Source organism: Dromiciops gliroides, chromosome 4 (genome assembly GCF_019393635.1).
Source record: "Dromiciops gliroides isolate mDroGli1 chromosome 4, mDroGli1.pri, whole genome shotgun sequence".
Taxonomy (NCBI): domain Eukaryota; kingdom Metazoa; phylum Chordata; class Mammalia; order Microbiotheria; family Microbiotheriidae; genus Dromiciops; species Dromiciops gliroides.
The window spans coordinates 405,801,914-405,828,668 of NC_057864.1; the positions used below are offsets into that span (position 1 = coordinate 405,801,914).

At 35.3% G+C, this 26,755-nt stretch overlaps 1 protein-coding gene and 1 pseudogene across 6 annotated transcripts in view; both read left to right on the plus strand.

The window, feature by feature from the left end:
* QKI (QKI, KH domain containing RNA binding) overlaps positions 1-26,755 on the plus strand; it is a 214,571-nt gene that overhangs the window by 1,223 nt on the left and 186,593 nt on the right. The window lies entirely within an intron of this gene.
* Positions 218-24,948, plus strand: LOC122753510 (annotated as a pseudogene).

The following is a 26,755-nucleotide window of genomic DNA, read 5'->3' on the forward strand; positions in this document are numbered from 1 at the left end:
AGTCGGCAGGGCTGGCCAATGTTCCGAGAGAAGTTACCAAGCGGGGCTTCTTTGTTTATACTTAGACAGAAATGCCCCAGGAGAGGGGCTCATTGGACTGAAGGGGAGGACAAAATGACAAGCGAGCATTTTGTTCTTTTTGATTTGAGGAAACGAAAACCATTCGAGTTCAACTTCACTTTTTTGGGAGGGGAATGCCGAATGAGAGGTGAAGATAATGTGCCTGAAGGCGTTGTCGTGCCGGGGAGAGGAGGGGGTTCCGGAAAGGAGGCAGCAGGCAGTTTGGGGGGCCAGGGCTCGAGCAGAGGCCGCAGTTAGGCACCCAAAGAAGGGCTCTGGCAAACCCAGACCTTGTATTTTGGTGAACAAGTTTGGAGCTTTGATTTATCCTCTGGAGTTTTATGGGCACGATGAAAGATGAAGGTTGGATGCTTTTTGGAAATGGAGTAGCAAAGAGATTGGTGATTGACTTTACCATTTGTTTAAAGATAATTGAAAATTAAAGAAAGATGAACAGTGGGTTTTTTAACTTTCAGAAATATATCAAGTTTATTTAAATTTATATAAACTATCCTGCTGAGAATGGGGGTGGGTAGGAAACCCATTCTGTTTTGAGTGTCACTAAAGAACAAAAGACCGGAAATGTCTCTGGTGTGATAAAGATGGGTAAAGAAGAATCTGAAAGGCCTTTGTAGTTCTGGAAATCACGGAATTAGTAGCTATATTTAAAGTTCAAATTGATTATAATAACTCAGTCAACAACATTTTTAAAAGCTTGACATATTCAGATTAGCCTTTTCCACTCTAAATGGAATCATCTAACCTGTGAATGTTTAGAAGTACCAGAAAAGTTAAACTGTCCCTTTAAGTATTTTCTCCCTTTTCCTATTTGTGTTGGCAGTTGAGTGGAAGAATTGTGGAGGCAGAAAACTTTCTGGAATGCCCCAAAAAAAAAAGTTTCAGAACTCTTAAGTTGAGTCTTTCCAAATGTGAGCACTAAGGGGCGCTAGTTATTTTTTTTTTGCATGAGGAATGTTAGCTGTAGAATTGATGAGATTTCCAATAATCTTTGTTGTTTATTGATTTGTTGAAAATTTTGAAAATCTAACACTCTATGCATAGACTTGCAAATGTTTAAAATAGATAGTTGATAAAGATTTTATGAAAACTCATTAAACACTTTTCTAACGAATTAAAATAGTCTCTTGAGATTTTCACCTTGGCAAATTTAAAGATTAAGTTTGTGATTGCAGGAATTAATTTTCTGGAAGTGCATATTTTACAGTTATATTTTAGGAGGAATCAAGAGTTGTGAAAGGAAAGAAAAATGATCTAAGGTAAACGTGTACCAGTATTTTGATACCTAGCTACTGGTTGAATCACTTTTCATGATAAAAATTCAAACTCCACTACAAACGTTTAAACAGAATATAGACTACAATTATGAGGAATCCCCACACTTCAGTACTATTCCCGAAAACATTTTTATTGTGTCTAACATGAAAAAAGCAAAATATTAATAGAACTTATATTTTAAGATGAGTTTTCAAAAGCCTTCACTCTAAATCATTGGGAATTATAAACACTACTTTAAAATTAGCAATCGTTAACTTTTATCTCTGTTTATATCTGAAAAAAGGTTTGGGCACTGAAAATTAATAAACCATGAGAAACAGTTATCCCTTGCCCCTATTTTTCCTTAGTTGAAAATGGAAGAACTTTTTTCCTCTTAGTTTTAAAGGTTGAAGACCAGGAATTTATTTTTTAAAATTACCACTTTCATCCCTTCTGTTTATTAAAATACTAACATTCAAGTTTATTCCTAAGGTATCACTTTGAATCTAGTCAGAGTTATAATTCTGATCCCCAATGTAAAGATTTCATTTACATGCTAACAAGGATGTTTAAAATGGACCGCAGAATGACTAGGAAGTTAAGTTGTTTTTATCAGACCAGCCCAAATCTACCGGAAAAGGGGCTTTTCCTTAGTGTGGAATAAACACTTTCCTGCAATTGTTAGAAATGTTAAACTTAACCTGAATCTAAATTGATTTTTTTCTTAGTACAAATTGATATATACATCTACTATGCATAGTGAAATCAACTAATTTTGAAGTCTTTAAAGTGTTTTGTTTTTTTTCTTGCCAGAATACTTAATTGTGACTTTAGGTAGTTCTTGTTTACTTTTGTTTGTTTTTCATTGTTCCAAACAAATTATTTTTGTCATGACTGTGGTTAGGATTTATTCCTACCTTTACCAAAACTAGTTTTTCATATGCAGATAAAAATGCTGTTTTGTTTTTGTAATATTAGTGAAAGAAGATTGTGACTTTAGTAAATGAACATACAAGTTCCAGGATTATTTTGTGATGTTACTTGGCTTGTATAGAGGAATCTTGCAATAGAGGATTAAGCATTTTAATTTTTAATAAAATTCCTAATTATTAACATTTTTAAGACTGCTTGGCTGTTTTAAGAGTAAGGATATTTTAAAATAGTAACTCAGTTATATAATTAATTATGAAAACCAGGGCACCCTTAAGAAAAACTTATAACAAGTTTATTTTGGGTCAATTTATTTTTTTGTTTATAAAATACCATGCAGAATTTGGGTTCCTAGCAATTTATTAATTGTTCTGTCAGAACTTGGTGGTCAGATTAATTCAACCTATAGCTGCAATTTATGGTTTCAAGGGGGGAAGGATTTTCAAATTATTATACACTGAAAAATTTACTTGAATCTAAGTTTATTTGGAACAGATATAAAAGCAGAAAAATAATGTACTTGTCTTATTGGTCCTGTCATGGAGGTAGTTTTCAAGTGGAAAGGGGATTTATCAGTCCATTTGGAATACTAATTGTAATCAAATTTAAAATGTTTACTTCTCTGTGAAAGAAAGACCTTGAAAAAAAATTAAAACATGCTAATTTTATAAAGTTTTACATTAGGGTAATGAACTAAGTTGGAGAACATCAGATTGGTGGAATAAAACTTGGAGATGAGGTAACTAGACTTTTGTTTATAGAGATCAAAGGAAAACTCACTAACCAACAAGAAGTTTCCTATCCATCATGCTATTTTGGGGAATTAAAAACTGCTGACAACCATATAACAGCCATTGACATATAATAGGAAAGAAACATTGTATAGCTCCCTAAATCTTCTAATTTTTGATTACTTTAAACTGTCTATGGAGTTGAGAGTGTTATGTGCAGAGTACTTGGAAGAAAAGGAAAAAAATCAATTTAGAAAGTCTTGATTAATTGGCCATTATGTGTAAGGTGATATGCTAATAAGTACTGGGTATATAGACAAAAGATAAAATTCATTCTTTACTAGACTTATTTGAACGCTGTCTAATTTTTATTTGTTAATGTCTTTAAAATTGAACATCCTTCTGACTTCGTATAATGGTTTGAACTGAATTTTTTTCCCATTTAAAAAGAAGTGAATAGAATTTGTATTTGAATGTTATTCTCAGAATTCCATTTAATTCCTATTTTAATGTTCATACCATTGATAGAGCATCCTTTTTAAATAGTTGAATCCCAGTGTCCTGTAATTCATCAGATTGTTTTAAGTACTTAATGTATTTTATCAAGATTACACTTACTGTTTAATCATATACTTTTTAGTATTATAAATAATGGTTCTATAATACAATAATATTTCATCTTCTTGAAGTTCTTTAAGAGTCATTGCTGTCCCCTGCCACTTAAACAAAGTTTTCGTTGGTATTCTAGGAATTTATACATACACATATATTTAACATGTATATGTACATAAGCACTCAGAAGAGAAAATTGAAAATCAAAGGCATGAGAATCTGCTTTTGTTTTTGGAAATAACTTGTGATAAAGATGTAACTTAAGTTAAAAAATCTATTTAGAAACTAAGATTTTGTTTTTATACAAAAAACTTCAAAAGTAGTTGTGAAAAATGATATTTTCCTTGTTACCCAGGAGGTGTCAGCAGCTGTATAGAAAGTGATAATGGAAAGGGAAATGCTTTGACAGAATTTCTTTGATCTTATAGGTTAATTCAAAATATTTGAAATTAAAGTTTTAACTCTCATGTAAAGCAGAAACTACATACAGAATATCCATATAAACTAGTGAGACTGAATTTGGATGTCTGCCTTCCTTTTGATGAACTTAAATGTTTATTACATTTAAGGATTTGTAAAAATTGATCACCGTATATATACATAACAATCAAGATATCAAGGAATAGGGGCACTTATAGGTGAGATTGGTTTTTTACAATATGACTTATAAAGAATGATGATCCATATAAAAGTGGTCACTAATTTCACTTGTAAGTGTTTTTTGGTTCTTGTCTTTTAGCTCACTGTACACCAGGAATTTGCTACAAAAATAGATGTTACATTTTTTGGCATCAAGATAGCCTTTAATAAAAATGCGCTCTTCTTCCAACCTAATTAAACATAATCTAGAAGTTTCTTAATGAGGTCACCATATAGTCTTGCCTCATGACTTTTGTACCTGCATCTATCCCTAACAGAGAGTTCATATTATTGAATGATGAAAAATGTCTCTCTTAAGTAAAAAAAAAAACAAAAACAAAACCCAAACAGATAGGCTAAGTATTTTGTGTTTAGTAGCTTGATGATTTGATCAATGAATTTAGAGAGACAGTGTTAGATAAGCTGAATTAAACTATGGTTTAACTTACTTCATTCAGTAAGCAGTTACTTCTGGAAAAAAATGACTTTTTGGCGCATTAATACAAAAAACTTACCCACTTAGTGGACATCAGGGAATTTAGTTAAATTGTATTTGGTTATATTAATGCATGCCTAATATTTTTAAACCAATTAATTATGTAATTTTCTGCTAGCGAATGGCATGTGGGCTGTTTTGGAAATTTTGCATTTCAAAGGATAAGGAAGGAAAATTCTCACATTTTAAAATTTACATAACCTCACTAATGTAACAGTGATGAATTATGGACTTAGGTACTTTTTGAGCATGAATTTATGTGCAAATTTAAAAAAAATTGAGCCTTTAGGGAATATTTATACCACTTGTGAAACAGTTTATGATTTTCATTTCCATAAGTAACTTTTAATTAGTAGAAACTAATTAGTTTCCAGTGTAAATCTGTCTATATCAATAAGGAAAAAATATGTTGTTTACAAATAGCCAGTTCGTTTGACTTTTTTTTTCCAGCTTAAGCTTTTTTTAATGTCAGAAAACAAAAATATTCTGGCCTCAATCAAATGCTAATGAATTGTATATAGGAAATTCTTCATAGTAGCTACGTAATAGTATGTATCATTGGGTGCCAAATAAATTGGCCAAAATAAAAGACTGTATTATAAAACAATAATTTAGTTTGGTTTTCTGTATTTCTATAGGATATTTTCCTTTAAAATGTTAATTTAACGTATTATTTTTGGAAAATTCTGAAATGACATAAAACATTTCAGATTTTTTGAGAATTCAAGCTATGTAAATTGTTACTAGTAGTGAAAAATGGTGGCAGTACTTGTTTGGGAGCTGAGGGAAAAGTTCATTCCATCTTTTTTATTGGCTCTGAAAAGATGTTAATCTAATCTTATCACCTAACTTTGTTCCTTGGAAATGTACTCATTTTACGAAACTTTAAAAAAATTCAGAACCCACTCCACCTTAATCAATTTGAATTTTTGAGTGCCTATTGCATACATGAATAGAGTTAAGAAACATAATAGTTTCTGTGGTCAAAGAATTTATTTTCTGAATTTTAAAATGCTACCTGAGATGCAGGTAAAATAAGTTAATTTAGTGCTAGTTTTATATTCTGGACAGTAAACCGGACTATCTCAAACTAGGAGTAGTAAACTCCCACAAATCAGCATGTATCTTGACTTGCCCTGGCATTTTGGGGTTAAGTGATTTTTTATTTTAAGTGAGGCAGTTGGGGTTAAGTGACTTGCCCCCCAGGGTCACACAGCTAGTAAGTGTTAAGTGTCTGAGGTCGGATTTGAACTCAGGTACTCCTGACTCCAGGGCCGGTTCTCTATCCACTGCACCACGCAGCTGCCCCAGGGTTAAGTGATTTTTAAAAATCTTTGATCTCTATAACATGGGTTTCATACCAGATCCCTACAGTTTTCTTTGCTGATTATGAGTTGATGTGCATTTCAGATGTGTTGCATTTAGAAGTTAGATGTTCAATTTCACATATTGTTTACCTTTTGTAAAAGACACTATGCTGTATCCTTGGGATACAAGGATGAAAATGGAATGATCTTTGACTTGCTTAGAAGTTGCTTCTACAGGGGAGTATAGGGACATGATGTGTACATAAGAAGCCAAAGTAGGGAAATTGAGGAAGTCTTCTTGGAGGAAGTGGCACCTTACCCTGGAAGAAGGTGGCAGTGATAAAAGAATTTATTCTAGGCTTGATGGACAGCTTGTGTGATGGCATGAAGCTGGAATGCTAAATTCAGGGTACAGCCAATAGATCAGTTTGTCTTGAACATCTGGAGTGTGTGAAGGAGAGTAATATGAAATAAGTCTGGAAAAGGTAGGAACCAGATTGCCGAGGGCTTCAAATGCTAGGCTGAGGAACATACATACATATGTAGGGGTGTGTGTGTGTGTGTGTGTGTGTATTTCTCTCTACTTATTTCTGTTTTCCTTCTAGAGGCAGTAGGGCTACACTGATCAGGGGAATGATACTCAGGCCTTTAGAAAATTTATTTTGTTAACTGGAGAACAGACTGGAGGACTATTTAAGATGTTCATGGAAGAGCTGGAGGATCTGAACTAGGATGATAGCATTGTGAGTGTACAAAAGGACACATATGAGAGATGTTTTAGAGTACAGTTAACTGGTGGGGTATAGATTGGGAGAGGGAGGAGGAGGGAAGAATCAAGTATGACTTGACATATTAAACATGGGCTACTGCGAGGACAGTGTTGCTCTCAGTAGAGATTTTCAGTTATTCAGTCATGCCTGACTCTTTGAGACTGTATTTGGGGCTTTCTTGGCAAAGTGGTTTGTCATTTCCTTCCCCAGCTCATTTTATAGAAGAAGAAACTGAGGCAAAACAGTTAAGCGATTTACACAAGTAGTGTCTGAGGCTAGATTTGATCTCAGGAAGATGAATCTTCCTGTCTCCAGGCTGCTGCTCTTTCCACTGTACCACCTAGCTACCCCCTCTCAACAGAGATAGGAAAATGTGTTTGGTGGATTTAGGTAGGAAGATATGAGTTCTTTCTTTTTTTAAAAAACTGTTGAATTTGAAATACCGATAGGATGAACCATCTAGTGTATGGATTTGGAGTCAAAGGGCCCTGAGTTTGAATCTAGTTGATTTACTTTATATTGCAGGCTTTTAGTTCCCTCATTTGTTAAATGGAGATGGTAATATCCACCTACTTCACACGGTGGTTATAAGGAAGGAAAGTTCTTTATAATCTTTTAGCCTTCTGTGTCTGAGCTTTTTTTTTTTTCCCGACTTTTAATCTCTGTCCAGTGAATGATAAGTAAAATATGCCAATTTACTATTGTTGGAAATACAAAAATGCAAATAATTTGTTTCTTAAATTAGATTTTTAAAATTTGATTTTTTTCACAATATAGTATTAATCTTTAATAAATGCCTTGGATATCTATAAATGGACGTTTTTATTAGACTTGAAAATGTTTCATTTTGAATTTTTCCTTAGTGAGTATGGAGAGAAATTTGATAGGATGTATAGGGCTGGGGGCATTGTTGTAAAATGGAAATAGCATGAAACTAGGAGTCAGAAGCACTGGATTCCAGTCTCTCCCTTCCTTATCCTCTCTCAGTTTAATAGAGGTTTGATTTTGAGCAAATCACTTTAACCTAAAGTTCAGTTTATTCACTCATAAAATGTGAATGCAAACTTCATAGAATCATTTATACCCCAGAGAAAATGTTTTCAGAAATGCTTTGAAACATAATAAAAAATGAAATGTAGTTTTATGATAATTGCTATTAAGTTAGACTTTGCTGAGAAAGAAAAAGTAGGGTTAGGTATTGGAAAGACTTTGTATTTTTGAAGGGCTCATTATAGGAGAAAGAACATTTACCTTGGAGCTTAACATTAAAATCTTAGCACCAACACTACTTAAATTCTCTGGTACTTTAGTTTTCTCATCTTAAATGATGGGGTTGTCTCTTTGTCTGATGTCATTGATCTGACTCCATGATCTGTGTGTGCTGTATACATGTTTTTACCTTTGGATTTCAGGGTTTTTGAAAGTAGCAGTTTATTCTGCTGCCAAAATTGTAAAGTTGTCAATTACACAAACTTTTTTTTTTAAATAACATTTCTGTAACCTGAATTATGTAACATAGCTAAACTCCAAAGATTACAAGTATTTTTAAAAAGTCTTGTTATTTGTTTAAAAGCATTGGTTCAAAATTATTCAACTGTGAACTGTAGAAAATCCTATGTATTGGGCTTTAATAAATCTTAGTACTATAAAAATAGATTGTACTATTTAGTTGAAATGTACCAAACTTGAAGTTAAGTAAACTTGTTGAAAATTTTTTATCTAAAAGTCTTTTAATATTTTTTGAATAAAAATCTTAAATTCTTTTATTTGGCTCCCTTTCTTCCGTAGGAGTTTAGGCGAAAAATTATTTGCAGGTTCTGGTTATTGAAGGTCTTATCGTAAATAAAAATTTTTTTTTTTTCCCTGTGAGGCAGTTGGGGTTAAGTGACTTGCCTAAGGCCACACAACTAGTAAGTGTCAAGTGTCTCTGAGGCCATATTTGAACTCAGGTCCTCCTGACTCCAGGGCTGGTGCTCTATCCACTGTGCCACCTAGCTGCCCCCCAAAAAGGTATTTCTAGTAAATAGAAATTAGGATTATTTGCTTTTACAAAAGGATTCAGCTAAGAATTCCTTTAATATTTTGTTTCTCTCTCCTTCCCCCACTTTGCAATACTAATTTATATACCTATTTTTTAGTATCTGTTCCACAAAAATCCCGTGCTGGGATATCCATAGAACTTTTTGCTTCAGGTATTTAGAAAGAAAATTTATTTCTATTTAGTATTGTTGGTTTACATGTTTATTAGAGTATAATTCTTGCTTATTGCTGGTCTCTTGAACTATATTTCGAGAAGTAATTAAAGTACTCTAATAATAGTGCATTGTGAGCCATAGTTTCCCTATTGGATAGAAAGCATTGGGCCTGAAGTCAGGAAGGCCTGAGTTCAAATGTGGCCTCAGACACTTCTTAGCTATGGGACCCTGGGCAAGTCACTTAACCTCTGTTTGCCTCATTTTCTTCATCTGTAAAATATGGATAATAGTAGCAGCTACTTCAAAGGTTGTTGTGAAGATCAAATAACATATTTGTAAAGTGCTCAGCAAATCACCTGGCACATAACAGGTGCTTAATAAATTCTTGTTTACTTCTTCCTGTACCTTACGGGTTTTTTTGCTGTCAAGGGTTTTATAAATCTTTAAAGCACTATACAAATGTTAGTAGTTAATAATAATGATAAAAATTATATAGTGTTTTGTAGACTTATACAGTATTTTCCTTACAGAATGCCTCTGAAGAAAGATAAGGTTATATTATTATCCTTGTTTTCCTGATGAAGAAATTGAGGCTCAGTGGTTCATTTACTCAGGGTTACTCAATTTAGTGGCGAAGCTGTGACTCAGGTATTTTTGACTCTTAGTCCATGCTTTCTCTAAAAATAGTTTTACTTATAAAATGGTTCCATGTCATGGCATCCAAAGCCAGGGTTATAAATAACATCTAGGGATCATAGGATTTAAAGCTGGATGAGACTAGAGGTCATGTAGTCCAGTTCCATCATTTTGTAAATAAAATGAAGCCAGAAAAATTTGCCCAAGGTTGGAGTTAGTAGCAGAGAGGGAATTCAAATCTAAGTCTTCTGAAGTCCAGGACTCTTGATGCTACATTACCATCTAATGTAGAATTACAAACTTTTTTGTACACAAAGTGGAGCTGATAGTGAAACTCCCAGGGTATGTGTCTGCATGTATAGGACTGATAATGAAATTCCCAGGGTGGTGTGTCTGCATGTATACATACATACATACATACATACATACATACATACATACATACATACATACATACACGCATGCATACATGCATACACACATACATACATGCATACACATACACATACCTATATCTATAAACATATACCTGTGCTTGTTGCTAATGGCCAAAATAGAGGCTATTGCTTTTCAGTATAGGGTGCTGAAAGGGTACAGATAGCAGATAGGTATGTATGCTGCAAAACTTTAGAAATTATCAGAGTCTGAAAGCAATAGTGTGTGGCAGTCTATACTGCGTTAATTTCAAACAGGTCTGGCTTTGTGGCCAGCCAATGACCAGTTGAAATCTGCATTCTATGAAACTAATTTTGTAGTTTGTAATGTTTTAGAAAACTTTACCTGTGTATCTGTTTGTTAAATTTTAAATAGCATTGTAATATAAAACATTGATTTACATAAACTATCTAAAGAGTTATAGGGACTTTAATCTGTTTTATAAAAGATAATTAAATAGAGATGTTACTGAAATATGGACTACTAACAGCTAGTTTGGTGGAAGTAGAAAAACAATTTTTTGAATCAGCTGGGGAGGAAGATTAAAGTTACTGTGTGAAGTAAAAGCAAATGACTTGCCAATTCTTTAATATAGAGTATTTAATATAGAGAAAGATACTCACTTAGGCCTGAGTGTTTGTGTATCACATTTTTATGCATTCATTATAATAATTTGGGAAACCAAAGGATAGAGTTTCTATACCACTCAGATAACAGTATATTAAACCTAGCCTGTATTTATCTAGTAACTATCTTCATGAATAATCATGATGAAAATAAACTCAGTTATAGAGGGACAGTTTAATGCCCATGTAGACGGCTTGGTTATGTAGAGTTTTGATATTGCTAAGTCTCTGAAGTTCAAAAGGTGTACTTGCATCAGCCTCAGATTAACATAGGATGAATAACAGAGCAATTTGTCAGCTGGGCAGCCCTGAAAAGTGTCAGTAAGAAGACTGATGATGATGAATTGGATAGAAATGGGTGCTCTAGTAGGTATTCACTAGATCCCTTTTCTAAGGCCAGAACCTTCAGGGATGACAGCTGATGTAGGTATTTGCACAGTAGTTAAATGAGGAAGTATAGTTCTTTGTTTGCCTGAATAGAACAGTAACATATATGCATTTTTACTATATAAGAGTTTTCAAATCTTTAGTAGCATAAAGTACAGATAAACAACATATAATGTTTAACAGGAAGGAATTTTTAGTTTGGGAAGCCATGCCTGCATCACTGCTTTAGGTGATATTTCAAATATTTCATATTTGAAATCCCCAGATTTTGAAAATTGAATAGTATTTTTGGATAATAGCTATAGCCACATATTAGTTAGTCAAATACTTTTTTTGTTTGTTTGTTTTGTGGTACAGTGAGGGTTAAGTGACTTGCCCGGGGTCACACAGTTAGTAAGTGTCAAGTGTCTGAGGCTGGATTTGAACTCAGGTCCTCCTGAATCCAGGGCCAGTGCTTTATCCACTGTGCCACCTAGCTGTCCCAGTCAAATACTTTAAAATATCTTTTGTATTACCTACTTTCCCCAGTGTATCATTGTTTCTTTCCCCCTCCTTCCCCCATCCCTGAGACTACCTGTCCATTATAACAAAGAATAAAACAGAAGAAAAAAGAACAGTGAAACTAATCTCTACATCTGGAAAGTCTGATGTTCCTTGCCTCTAAAAAGTCAGGAGGATGAGGTGGGAAAGGTAAGGTACCTTATATCCTTTAGGGTTAAGTTTATTCCTTCTCATTTTTTTCAAGCTTCATTGATACTATATTTAATCAGTAACATAATTACTCATTAGTGGTTTATGCAAACAGGATTCAAGGATATATGTGCTAATCTGTTTTTTTTTTGTCAGCCACCTAAAGTCTCACTGTCCTGTTCTCTTAGAAATTAAACATTTGTTACTACCAAGAAATCCACACCTACCTTGAACTGTGGGTTGGGGCCTAGCAATCAGCATTAATTCAACAAGCATTTATTTAGTGCCTGCTATGTACCAGGCACTGTGCTAAGTTCTGGGGAACATAAAATCACCACAACAACAGAACCCCCCCACAAAGAACCTAAAACTCAAAACACCAGTCCCTACTCTGAGGGAGCTCACAGTCTAATAACTTGGGGTGTTTATTGACCTCAGTGGTTATAGATAGCACTGTTTCATAAGCAAGAGAGTATTTATTTGATCATTGTGATTTCACATAATTTTTGATTGTTTTATTATTGTTGCATAAGCACACTCTTATAGGCCTATCAAACTAGAAAGACTTCAGGAGTGGCCAAACTAATAAAATACTGTCTTGAGACCAGCCTAGAGACCAGTACAAAAAAATCCCATGCCATCAGGCCAACCATCAAGTAATACTCTTTTTGTTTGTTTGTTGTTTTTTTGTCCACAGAAACTCATGAATCCATCTGTGAAGGTGTAGGTTGGATTGAGAGCTAGGTCAGCAGAGGGAAGCACACACACATGCCACCCTCTTTGGTTTGATAATTTTTAAAGTGTCATTGTGTATCCTGCCCTTGTATAATATTTCACACTGATGTTAAGTCTTCTGAGACTGGATATAGGCCATTTCGCTCTTTTCTGTTTTCTTTCTCCATAGTTCACGGACTTGATCCCTTGGTTTGCTGGCAGTACTTATTCTATCACTCCAGTTTCTCTTCATGTAGATCCCTAGGAAAATGGTATTAGATTGTTAATCTTTTCCTTCACTGTATCTCATAAGTACATCTGATATATAATAAGCTCATGACTTCCTTCCCCTCCTTTTAAAAGTGTTTTCTATGGATTTTTAATCTCATAATTTTGGGTAACTAAATGACAGAATAATGTGGAAGTTTAAAAGTACAGGGTAGGCCAAAAATCACAGAGGTTTCAATATTTAATAACTCCTTTATTTTTTGTTTTGAATTTACAATACCATAGCATCACATATAGCATATATAGGAGATGAATTTATATTACATGTGAAAAATCAAATCTGGTAAATGCCAAAAAATTTTTTTAAATTTCAAAAAGTTATTAAAACATGACTTTTGGCCCTCCCTGTACAAGAAATCAAATTCCATGGTAGGTGGTATTACAGGCCTCTTTTGGAAGAAAGGATGTGAATGACACTCTTGGTCTTTCTGAGCTTCTCTTATGACTCATTTTTCCTGTTCTTGTCCTTGTTTTAAAAGATTCAAAAGGACAAAGAAGGAAAAACTTTGATTTACTGAGAAGAGATTTATTATCCTTAGTAAAATACAGCCACTTGAATTGCATAGCTTGGCTAACAGAGTTAAAGGGCGCCCAGTGCCTGTTTACTCTTTGTCATCCCAGCAGGAGAGAACAAGCTATTCAGGCTCCTAACCTGAAGTACTGATGTGTACCTGGTAAGTTTCTAAGTACCTTCCAGAACCCCATTTCCCTCTGCTATGGATTGTCAGAATCAACCCAGAAGTTCATGGGCTTATATTCTGTTGTGGCTGTAGCACTTTCATCCTATTCTATCATTTTTGCCCTATGACTGAGAGGCCATCTTTTCTTCTGTATTTTGAACTGTCTTACATTTACCTTTTAGTTAATCTCCTTTGTCCTTTTGGGGGTTTTCAGCCTCAGTTCTACCTTTACATTTGGATATTTGGGTAAGGGAAGCACTTTCTTAACCTAGCCATGAAGATTTTACTTGGGTTTCAGACCATATTGCAGTGACCTTGACGTTGCTTCCTATATTTTTTCAGGACATTTTATGGCTTCGGCTCCTGCAACTTCTGACTTGTCTTAATCCTACAAGTTGCATTTTTATAAAGTGCCTGCTCTATCTTAGGCACTAGGCTGGTTTAATAGGGGATGACAAAGACAAAGGCCAAACAGAAGATAAGTGCTTAGTTATATAATAAAATAAGGTTTTTTTTGAGTCAGGAGGGACTAGTATCTGGAGGGATCAGGAAAGGCTTTTTGTATAAGGTAGTGCTTGAACTGAGTTTTGAAGGAATCTGGATTATGAGGCAGGAGTAAAGAGGAAGTACATTCTATTTCAGGCTAAGGGACAGCTAGTGTGGCAAATAAAGTCCAGAGATGATAGTGTGGGAGCAACATTTTAAAAGGAATAGTTTGGTTAGGCTATAGCAGGTATGCAGGAGAGTAATGTATAATAAAATTGGGGAGGTAGATCAAAGCCAGGTTATGAAAATCTTTTAAATGCCAAGCAGAGTTGAATTCCTCTTTGAGGCAATATGGGCAGCCACTAGAGTTTGAGTTGGGAAGTGGCATAGTCACATCTTTGCTTTAGGAAAAACCTCTTGCCTTTGTGATGGATTGGAGAGGAGAGAGACTTGAGGCGGGTGAAGGCACTAGGAAGACACTGCAAGTAGTCTAGAAGAGAGATGATGCGATCTTGAACTAGACTGTGTGAATAGAGAGAGAGGGACACAGAGAAGATACTGTAGAGGTAGAAATGACAAGATTTGACATTTGCATATGTAGGGTGAAGTTGAATGAGGTATATTTAGTATTAAAAATATAGAGGATTGGGGCGGGGATAAGTCAGGTGTGCAGCTAGAAAAGTACCTAATTGTTTTGAGTAGAGAGGTATAGTCCTTTATAACCTTTAGTATAATGGAGTTGGAGGAAGCTCCCAGATGGGAATTTAGTGTATTAACGCATTTTATTTATGCTAAAATCTCTACCTGGTTCATCCTGTATCTAATATCCTTTAATGGCAAATACGTAAAGATCCAGTAGATGGGGTTGTTAATTCATGAAAGGGAATTTTTTCATGAGTAAAGTGAATTGTACTCCCTACTTTCCAGAATAGAAAGGCAGCATTTTTCTCCTTTGAAAAGTGAGACAAATCATCTCCAAAAGTGACTTTATCAGTTCATTAATTTATATGATGCTCAGGACAGTACAATGATGGTCTCTTTTATTAACTTCAGTGGTTTTAAATGCACTTATGGCATAGTGGAAAGTGACCTATGTTTTGATCTAGGAGTTAGGTGACCTGGGTTCTAGTTCCAGATGTCAAGCTGTGACCTTCAGCAAATTATTTAATTTCCCTGGTTTCCATATGTGTGTGTGTGTGTGTGTGTGTGTGTGTATGTATAAATAAAATGAAGGGGTGTGTGTACAATAGATAATCAAAGTTAGAAAGAATCTTTAGGAAATCTCCATATCTAACCGTCCTTCAGTTTTATAAATGAGGAAACTGAGGCCCAGAGAGAAGAAGTGACTTCATATGCTTATATAATTATTAGGTAGCTAAGTTGGGAACTTTAACCTAGTTCATATGACTCCAAATCTAACATTTTTTTCATGACCTCATTTGATCTTGATGGCTGCTTTTAGTGCTAAATTGTTTGGCTTCCTTGATCCTAAGAGAAAGCCACATTTTTAAGTATCACAGAATTTCAAAGTTGGAAGGGATTTCAGAAGCGATCGATAGAGGTTGAAGATTCTACTCTATAAAATATCCTTCTCCTGACCCCAAGTGATCACCTACCCTTTGGTTAAAGCATGAGGACCTACTTCCAGGGTAGCACATTGGATACTTATAATCATCAGGCTGTTAATTCTATTTAACTATTTATATTGCTAATATATTTTGTTATGGTAATATATAATCACCTTCTCTTCCAAATATTACAAAATATTACAAATATTACAAAAAATCAATTTAGCAAAAACAAACAGGGAGCATTATCTGTATCTGAGGATGTATACAGCATTCTCTTCCTGTATGCCTCACTTCTGCAAAGAGAAGAGAGGAGATGAATTTTTTTAATTCTTTTCTAAGGTCATCCAGCCTTGGTCATATAAAAAGCATGATGCTTTCAATTTTCTTTTTTCCTTTTGCTTTGTGTATTGTTTTCCCTGACTCTCTTGACTTTATTCTGTACCAGTTCTTCATATTCATAATTGATTATAGCACAGTAACCAATCACTTAATCAATAGAAGCATGTCTTAAGTGTCTTTGTGACAAGTACTTTGCTAGGCACTGAGGATACCATATAAAATATGAACACAATTTTTATCTTCAAGGAGTTTACATTCAAATGGGGGAACAGAAAGTTCATATATAAGTATGTATAGAATAACTTGAAAGGATAAATACAGGGAAGTTCAATACAAGTAGCTTTGGGAAGGGGAGGGTGCTAGCAGTTTGGGAGCTTTGGAGAGGCTTCAGGGTACCAGAAAATGGTGCTTTAGCTGATCTAAGTCATCTCATCCTATCTATATGCTGCAGTTATTATTAGCCTTTCTTCAGTCAGTGGGCACTTTCCTTGTTTACCATTTTTTGGTACTGGAAAAAGAACTGCTACAAATAATTTTGGTGTATCTTTCTGCCTTCATCCTCTGGGGAAATATGCTTGGCAGTGGGATATGAATTAAAATGTATGGACATCTTAATCACTTTCTAAAAGTATAATGGCTTTTTACAATGGTGGGAACAGCTCCAACTGTGTTGGGGTACCTGTCTGTCAAAATGGACCCTTTATTATACATCTTTTGTCATTTTTACCAATTTTCGGGGGGTGAGATGAAACCTCAGAATTCTTTGGATTTGCACCTATTGCTCCTACTTCCATAGCAAATTGGAATGTATTTGATTTGAAGTTTGTTTTGTTGAAAGTTAATGTAATAGGCTTTCGGTTTTACTGGTTATATTAGTGCTGTTACTAGAAGATCAATTTTAAGGTTTTTTGAGATTTAAATTTTCCTCACAATTCTTGGAAGGTAAATAGTTGTTAATATTAGCTTCCTTTTTCATATGTGGGAACGCAGGTTCAGAAAGGTTAAGTAACTTGTCAGTAGATGTATAGCTAGTAAGGCAATATTCAAACCTAGATCTCCTAGCTGAAAATTTTAATGCTTTTTGCCTTATATGTCCTGCTTATTCAGAGTGGACCAAAAGTTGTAATGTTTTAATAACTTTGGAAATTATTTTTTATTTTTCAACATTTACATTTAATTTTTCACATGTAATATAAATTCATTTTCTACATATGCTCTATATATGTATATATGCACATACATAAGCTGTATATGATGCTATGGTATTATAAATTCAAAACAAAAAATAAAGGAGTTATTAAATATTGAAACCCCTTTATGACTGTTAGCCTACCCTGTCTTAGACTTTTTTTTGCTACATACAGAGTTAATTTGTTGAATATTGTTTCACTGTTACTAAATGTGGTGATGAAGACTTTTTATTAAACACCTTTCTGCTTTTTATTGAATACTTTTTCTATATTATGTTTATAATCTATATTCTCTTATTAAAGTTAAATTTGAAAATGTCATTTTGTGTGGTAGTTTACTACCTTAAAATGAGGAAAATTGTCCTTTAAGATTCTAACTTGTTGATGGGGGGAGTAATACTAATGGATACAATGGCTCTTAAATTTTTTAATATTGTGTTGTTTAAAAATCTAAATGTGGGTTCTAATATGTCCCCCCCAAGTTTGGGGGAGGGACACTGGCTAAAATCACTGATAAATTCACCAAGAGTTTAGGCTTTTAAGGGTTTATTAAAAGATAGTAAAGAGAGAGAAAGATTGAGGACAGATTTCTTATAGTGTGGAAATCTTAGCCTTCCTAAGCTCCCACGTGAAGTCCTGCCACCAAACCAATGTCTCCAACCCAAAGAGGAAGTAAGCCCTCCCCCAGCATCTGCTTCCTACTTTGTGTTCTCCTCCCAGAAATGGGAGGCTCCTCAAGTTGATTGGCTGGTAACTTTGATAGACAGTACTCATGAGCAAACCCCCGCACACCAGGGAACTTGACCACATGGCTTGCCCTTAGTCGCCTTCTCATGGCTAGGCTTTCCTATAGTAACTCTCCAGCAGGTGGCATCACTCCAATCATTACAGTATATATTTTTATATTTATATATACTTACAATATATTATGTAATATAAACATTTATGTTTGTTATACCTATAATATAATATATTTCTTATATCTTTATTATTCTTTATGTCTTTAATAGTTTATAGTGCTGACCACCCTCTCTGGAGTTTCATAACATTGCCTGTTGGATTTCCTCCATTTATCTGACCCTTCCTTCTGAGTCTCATTTACCTGGATAACCTCTCTCTGTAGCCTTCCCCTGTGACTGATCACCAAAACTGTCCTAGGCCTCTCTTGCCTCTTTATATTCAATGTGTGACCTCATCTTCCCTTGGGTTCAGTGGTCATCTGTATTCTGGTCGACTCCTAGGTCTGTATAAACAGTTCAGTCTTCTGTTTTGAACTTCATTTCTGTATTACCAGTTGCCTCTTGGATATTTCAAATCGGATATCCCTCAAGCATCAGGCTCACTATTTCTGAAAGAGAATGGATTTTTTTCCTCAGCCCCCTCCCTCCTTATATCATCATTTCTCTTAAAGGCATTACCATCCTTCTAGATACTCATTGACTCTTCTCCCTCACCTTATATAGCTCTGTAACATCTTTTGGACCCATTCCCTTCTCATTACTAAACAAGCCATCATCCTCCACCATCCCCTGTCCCTGTACTTTGTGGAAGGTATCCTCCCATTTTTTGGAATGCATTCCTTTCTCATTTTTATCCCTTAGAATACTGGTTTTGTTGATAAAGCACTGGCCCTGGATTCAGGAGACCTGAGTTCAAATCTTGCCTCAGACACTTGACACTTACTAGCTGTGTGACCTTGGGAAAGTCACCTAACCCTCATTGCCACCCCACCCCCCCCAAAATGGTTTCCTTTAAAGCTCAACTCATAGGCTGCCTCCTATATGGGGCCTTTTCTCTATCATGTTTTCTCCCCCCAACTCTTAAGAGCCTTTCCTGAACAAATTTTCTTTTTATAATCTTCCTTTATGTGTTTTTTATCTTCCCTGACAAATTCCCTGATAAGTTCCTTAAGGGCAGGGAATTACTTTTTTGTCTTGCCTAGCATAGTTTTTGGCACATAGACTGACAACAAATTCTAAACGTAAAAAAGATAAGATTATTACTTCATTAAGTGATCATAATGAAACTGCATTATTATTTCTCCTGGATACCGGGAAAGATTTATATTTGCATGATAAAAAGAAAAAGGAGTTACTGCAGCATATTGGTCAATTTATTATTAGAAGACATAGGCAAATTTTTTTTTATTATAAAAGTATTTTATTATTTTCCAGTTACATGTAGAAATAGTTTTTAACATTTGTTTTTATAAGATTTCTAGTTTCAAATTTTTCTCCCTCTCCCCCCTCCCTAAAACAGCAAGTAATCTGATATAGGTTATATATGTACCATCACATTAAACATAATTTCTGCATTTAGCCATGCTGTGAAAGAAGAATCAGAGCAAAAAGGAAAAACCTCAAAAAAGAAAAACAACACCAAAAACAAAAGAAATAGTATGGTTCAATCTGCATATATATATTCCACAGTTCTTTTTTTTTCTTTATTTGGAGAGCATTTTCCATCATGAGTCCTTTGGAACTATCTTGCTGAGAAGAATCAAGTCTATCACAGTTGATCAACACATAATGTTGATGATACTGTGTACAATGTTCTCCTGGTTCTGCTCATCTCACTCATTGTCAGTTCATGCAAGTCCTTCCAGTTTTCTCTGAACTCCTAATCATCGTTTCTCACAGCACAATAGTATGCCATTACATTCATATGCTACAACTTGTTCAGCCATTCCCCAGTTGATGGGCAACCCCTTAATTTCCAATTCCTTGCCACCACAAAAAGAGCAGCCATAAATATTTTTGTACATGTGGGTCCTTTTGCCTTTTTAATGATCTCTTTGGGGAAAAGACCTAATAGTGGCATTGCTGGGTCAAAGGGTATGAACAGCTTTATAGCTCTTAGGGCATAATTCCAAATTGCTCTCCAGAATGGTTGAATCAGTTCCACAGCTGCACCAACAATGCAGTAGTGTTCCAGTTTCTCCACAGCTTCTCCAACACTTGCCATTTTCCTTTTTTTTTTTGTCATATTAGCCAATCTGATAGGTGTCAGGTGGTACCTCAGAGTTGTTTTAATTTTCATTTCTCTAATCAGTAGTGATTTAGAGCATTTTTTCATATGGCAATAGCTTTGATTTCTTCATAAGAAAACTGCTTGTTCTTATCCTTTGACCATTTCTCATTTGGGAAGTGACTTGGATTCTTATAAATTTGATTTAGTTCCCAACATATTTTAGAAATGAGTCCTTTATCAAAAGTACTGGCTATAAAAATTGTTTCCCAGCTTTCTGCCCCCCTTCTAATTTTGGATGCATTGCTTCTGTTTGTACAAAACCTTTTTAATTTAGTGTAATCAAAATAATCCATTTTGCATTTCATGATATTCTCTATCTCTTGTTTGGTCATAAACTGTTCTCCTATCCAAAGATCTGAGAGGTAAACTATTCCTTCCTCTCCTAATTTACCTGTGGTATCACCTTTTATGTCTAAATCATGTACCCATTTTGACCTTATTTTAGTATAAGGTGTAAGATGGTATTCTCCCCCCCCCCCAAATATTTGTGCTATTTTTGAGATTTTAAAAGATATTTTTCTCTCTAACAATCTGTAAAATAAATATATGTTTAAAATACACGTTTTTAAAAATATAATTTTGTTGATACCAGATAGCTTAAGAGATTGGTATTCTTACTGTTAAAAAAGTACTGAGATGCCAAGTAAGTAGAGCTGGAAATACCATACCATTGTTTTCCCTAAAGTTCAGTTGAAATCAACTTGCCATGCTGCATTGCAGTGGAAAAGTAGTTAATTAAAATGTGACATGCAAGTATTTAAGCATGTGAGAGTGGCTAATTGTATATTAGAAATAGTCAACATTCATACTTCATCTATAGAGAAAGCACTGCTCCAGGTCCTATGACAAATACAAGACATAGACTCCCTGTCTCTAAGGACCTTGTGATTTAGTTGACATAAAACCTAAATACACTTGAGACTAAGAGTACTAGGCAATATATGATAAAAATCAATTGAGTATGGATTATACATTCTAAAGGAGTTTAGCTGAGAGATGACTGGTTGTGGTAATAAAGTAGTTTTCATGGAGAAATTGAAATGGACCCTGAAAGGTTTGATTTGGAAAACTGAATATATGAGGGAAGGGGGAGGATTGGTGAGTGATGAGAAAGGAAGTAGAATGTAAGTAAGCTCCTTGAAGGGAGGAATGTGTTTGTTTATTTTGTCTGTCTCATGGGAGAAAGGGAAGGAAAACATATTTTTAAAGCACTTACTATGTGCTTGGCACTGTGCTAATAAAAAGCATTTTACAAAGATTATTTAATCTTAATTATCATAACAACCCTATGAGATAGATTCTATTATTATCCTCATTTTATATTTGGGGAAACTGAGGCAGACAGATTGAGTGCCCAAATTTGAACTCGGTTCTTCTTGGCTCCAGGCCTATAGTCTATCTGCCGTGCCATTTAGGTGCCTTATTTAACACTTGGTAGTCACCATGTATTATGATTGTCAAATTGGATTGGGAAGGGATTGTAGAATTTGGGGAAGGACATAATTAAAGGTTAGGATGTGAGTATGAGCATTGAATGTTGGGATTTGGAAGGATCGTGAGACCCTATAATCTGGCTAGCCTAAGTTTAAAATTCAAAGTATAGTTACAAATGAACCTGCAAAAGTATAATGGAACCTTATTCTAGAGAACCTCAAATGCTGGCAGTTTTATTTCTGTGGGGAAATGGGGTTCCATTGGTTACTTTTATGTTGTGAAAAACTCAGTACATTTAATTTGCAAGACTTGAAGTAGAGAGATCTCTTACAAGGCTGTAATAATAGTTTGGTACTATTGGTGTGAGTAAAAACTTGAAATGGGAAGGAAGAAACAAGTTTGTGAAGCATAGATTTGATGACTGGTTCCTCACTTTTCCCGTTGTCTGCTATAGCCCCCCCCCCCCAAAAAAAAAAATTCCAGCTTTTTTTTTTGTTGTTGTGAGGCAATTGGTTAAGTGACTTGCCCAGGGTTACACAGCTAGTAAGTGTTAAGTGTCTGAGGCTGGATTTGAACTCGGGTACTCCTGACTCCAGGGCTGGTGCTCCATCTACTGCGGAACCTAGCTGCCCCCAAATTCCAGCTTTAAAAGCTGGTTGACTAAAGAACAGTTGGTAAAAATAGGGAAGTTTGGAAGGAAAATCCGTTTTCCCGTAGGTAGTGATGAGGTCAAAACGCGGAAATATGTAACAGGCAGTGGGAAATGCCATGCTTAGAGAAAGATTTGAAATTAATTTCTTTCCTATATATGAAGACTTAACAATAAGTGCTTCTTAAGTATGTTATCTTAAATTAATAAACTAGTTTCCAATAATAGTAAATATCAAAATAGAATGTGAACCAGCAATCATTTATGGAGTGTTTTCTATCAGAAACTATGTTAAAAAAATCCTAGGGATAAGAAGAAAAGCAAAAGCAGTCTTGAATTCCCCAAGGAGTTCACATTCTAGGGAGGGACATAACAGGTAAATAACATGAATATTTGTGTGCAAAATACATAGGTTATAAATGGAGGGTAGTTTCAGGGGGAAAGAATTGGCATAGAGGAGTGAGGGAACCAAGAGATTCCTGTAGAATGTGGGTTTTGAGCTGAGTATTCAAGGAAGCCAGGGAAGCTAGAAATTAGCAATGGAGAGCATTTTAGGCATGGGATGCAGTACAAATAAATTGAATCAAAAGACATTATATCTTGTGAGGAACAGTAAGTAGGATTTGAACCCAAGTTCTCTGGCAGTGTAGCACAGTTGGGAGAGACCTGGCCTTGGAGTCAGGAATACCTGACTTTAAGCCCCAGCTCTTCCACATAATTGCTATGTAATCCTGGAGAAGTCATTTAACCCTTCAGCAAAATAGGCAGTTCTTTTATTTTTTCTTTAATGTTTTTATTTCATTAACCATTTTCCAATTTTATTCAAATTTATTTTTTTGGTAATATTCACTTTTTTAAAATTTCAAGTTCCAGAATCTCTCTGTCTTTCCCATTACCCCAATATAACATTGATTATGCTTGTGAAGTCATATAAAAACATATTTCCATATTTATTGAAAAAGAAAACACAAGAACCCAAGAAAAATAAAGCTAAAGCATAATCTGGATTTAGAGTTCATAAATTCTCTCTCTAGAAGTGGGTAGTATTTTTCATCATGGGTTCTTTGGAATTGTCTTGCTCAAAATAGCTAAGTCTTTCACAGTTAGTCATCATCATAATGCTGTTAACTGTGTGCCCTGTCCTTTTGGTTCTGCTTACTTCACTTTGCATCAGTTCATTTAAGTCTTCCCAGGTTTTTCTGAAACCATCTTGCTTTTATTTTTTTATAGCATAGTAATATTTCATCATAATCATATGCTGCAACTTGTTCAGCCTTTCCCCAATTGATGGGTATCCCCTCAATTTCTAATTCTTTAGAACAGAATTCTTAACCTTTTTTAAAAAATTATTTTTTAATGTCAGGGACCCCCTATGAAAGTCTGTCAGGCCTTTGAATGCTTTCTCTGAATACTTTTAAATGCATAAAATAAAACATAAGATTACAGAGAAAACCAGTTATCCTGAAATGCAATTATCAGAATTGTTTTAAAGTTGAGCCCCTGTCCCAAACCATAAGTTGTTGAGAAGGTGCCAGCTGGCATTGGTAATGGGAGTTTGCTCATCTGGTAGTTCACTATAATAATATGATCACAAGTTCAGTCCCTGTCTTCAGACTCCAAATTCATTCCACTGCACCCCACTGCTGGGTGATTTGTAACCTAAGAACTCAGGATGTAGGTTTTGGTCAGGACTTGTGATTTTATTGGTTGTAGGAATTGTCTGGTAATGAAACCCTACCCCCTGCCCCTGCAGATCTGTGTCTGTTTTGCAATATGTCGTTTTAAAATACTTGCATTAGAGAGGTTAGGAGATCTGCCCAGGACTAATTTTCCATTCCTCTGTCTGCTGCCTGTGGTGTAATTAGGAAGAGAGAAATATGGGAGTTGGAGGAAAAATACCTGGATAAGAGGGGAAAAAAGGAGGAAAAGTAAACAGTGGAATTTGGAGACCATATTTATGGTCTAGTCAGGCAGCTCTATTATTGACGAAGGGTCTGTTTGGGAGTCACAAATCAGTAAAGCATTTGTGAAGCACCTCTTTGGGTTCATTTAAAAATACTTTTTTTTTTTTTTGCCCTTTTGAAAACCACTGGTCATCATAGACTTTATTTTCAGTTTCCTGAAGGTGGTGGACAAAGTATTAGCAGAAGTTGGAGAGTCTGAAACACAGCCAGCTTAGGAGTGAAGCATAGCCAGCCTAGACTGTTTCCCCAAATGGAGGGATCCCAAAGAAATTTACTGGTGGAAGAAGGATCCCTCTTCCCCATATTCTAGGTTACAAAGGCAGCTGAGTCTTAGCAGTAAATATCCCATTAGAGCCTGTCCCCTAGCTGGCTGTGTGGTGCTCATGTGATACCCGAGTCACGGTGAAGGATGTGAACCAGCAGGAGTTTGTCTGGGCCCTGGATGCCTTTCTGAAAAAGTCAGGGAAGCTGAAAGTCCCCAGATGGGTGGACATGGTCAAACTGGCCAAACATAAGGAGCTGGTGCCCTATGACGAGAACTGGATCTACACCTGGCTTGCCTCCACAGCCCAAAACTTGTACCTCTGAGGCGGTGCAGGGGAGGGATCATGATCAAAATCTGTGGTGGGCACCAGCAGAATGGGGTCGTGCCCAGTCACTTCAGCAGAGGCTTCAAGAGTGTGGCCCGAAGGGTCCTGCAGGACCTGGGATTGTGGAGAAGGACCAGGATGGGGGCAGGAAGCTGACACCTCAGGCACCTCTGTCCCTAGACAGAATTGCCAGACAGGTGGCCGTTGCCAACAAGAAGCATTAGGACAGACCACACTGGATTCACTAATAAATTGCCTTGTTCATTTAAAAAAAATCCCATTAGAAGCACCTCTGAGAGGGGAAAGAAAGCTTAATTAAGCTTCTAGCAAGAATTTATGGCCTATTTATTTCAATTTTTTTCAAACCTTTTTTAAAAATTTGATTTTATTAAATTATTTTTCCCAATTACATGTAAAGATATTTTGAGTTCCAAAGTTTTCTCCCATCTTCCTGAGTCCAGCGAACAATTTGATAAAGGTTATACATTACAATCATATTAAACAGATTTCACAGTAGTCATGTTGTAAGAGAAGAATCAAAACAAAAGGAAAAAAAAAACCTCAAGAAAGAATACACAACAACAAAATTGGAAATAGTATGATTCAATCTGCATTCTGACTCCATAGTTCTTCTGAATGTTGGAGAGCATTTTTCAACATAAGTCTTTTGGCATTGTCTTGGGTCATTGTATTGCTGAGAAGAATTGTCTATCACAGTTCATCATCGCTTAATATTGTTGATAGTGTGTACAATGTTCTCTTGGTTCTACTCATTTCACCCAGCATCAGTTCATGTTTTTCTGAAATCCATCTGCTTATCATTTCTTACAGCACAATAGTATTCCATTACATTCATACCACAACTTGTTCAGCCATTCCCCAATTGATGGGCATCCCCATAATTTCCAATTCTTTCCACCACAAAAATAACAGCTATAAATATTTTTGTATATGTGGGTCCTTTTGCCTTTTTTATGATCTCTTTGGGATATAGACGTAGTAGTGGTATTTCTGTGTCAAAGAGTAGGCACAGTGTTATAGCCTTTTGGGCATGGTTCCAGATCGTTCTCCAGAATGGTTGGATCAGTTCACAGCTCCACCAACAGTGCATTAGTGTTTGAATTTTCCCACATTTTCTCAAACATTTGTCATTTTCCTTTTTTGTCATATTAACCAGTTGAATAGGTGTGAGGTAGTACCTGAGAGTAGTTTTAATTTGCATTTCTCTAATCAGTAGTGAATGAGAACATTTTTTCATATGGCTGTAGATATCTTTAATTTCTTCATCTGAAAACTGCCTATTCATATCCTTTGACTTTCTCAATTGGGGAATGACTTGTATTCTTATATATTTGATTCAGTTTTCTTCTAATTAGTTATTTCATAGTGATTGTTATAATTTTCAAGATACCCCACACCTGATCTTGGTGAAACTCATTCTGTTTTCTCATCACTTTTTAAATTTGTGGATATCATGTTGAATTCCAACATTATCCCTGCAGATAATAAGCATTTTCTCAGTCTAGCTTTAAGTAGTTTGTAAAGTTAATGTGCATCCTTTTTTTTCATCATTCAGGATTGGTTATTATTGACAAGTGTAATAAATGACAATACAGTACAAGACAATCCCCTGAAGCATGGAGTCAAATTCACAAGTTGCTGGCTACCCACTGAAAACTTTTAGAATGACTTAATAATCAATTCAAACACATTTATGGAGCCTTTCTCGGGGATTCCTGACTTTAGGTCCAGCACTATATCACCTGCCCATCTCCTTGAGAGCAGGGACCTGGGTTTTTTGGTTTTGTGTTTTTTGGCTTTTCTTTCTATCTCTAGGACTTAGCAGGCTTGGCATACAGTAGGCACTTGTTGACTTCACTTGAATTGCTTTTCTTCATAATGCTTTTGCTATTGTACAAATTGTTATGCTGATTCTGTTCACCTAACTCATTTCCTTCTCATTTGTGAAGTGGCACATAATTTATACCTCTAATGCCTTCCTTATAGAATTGTGAGATTGAAATAACATGA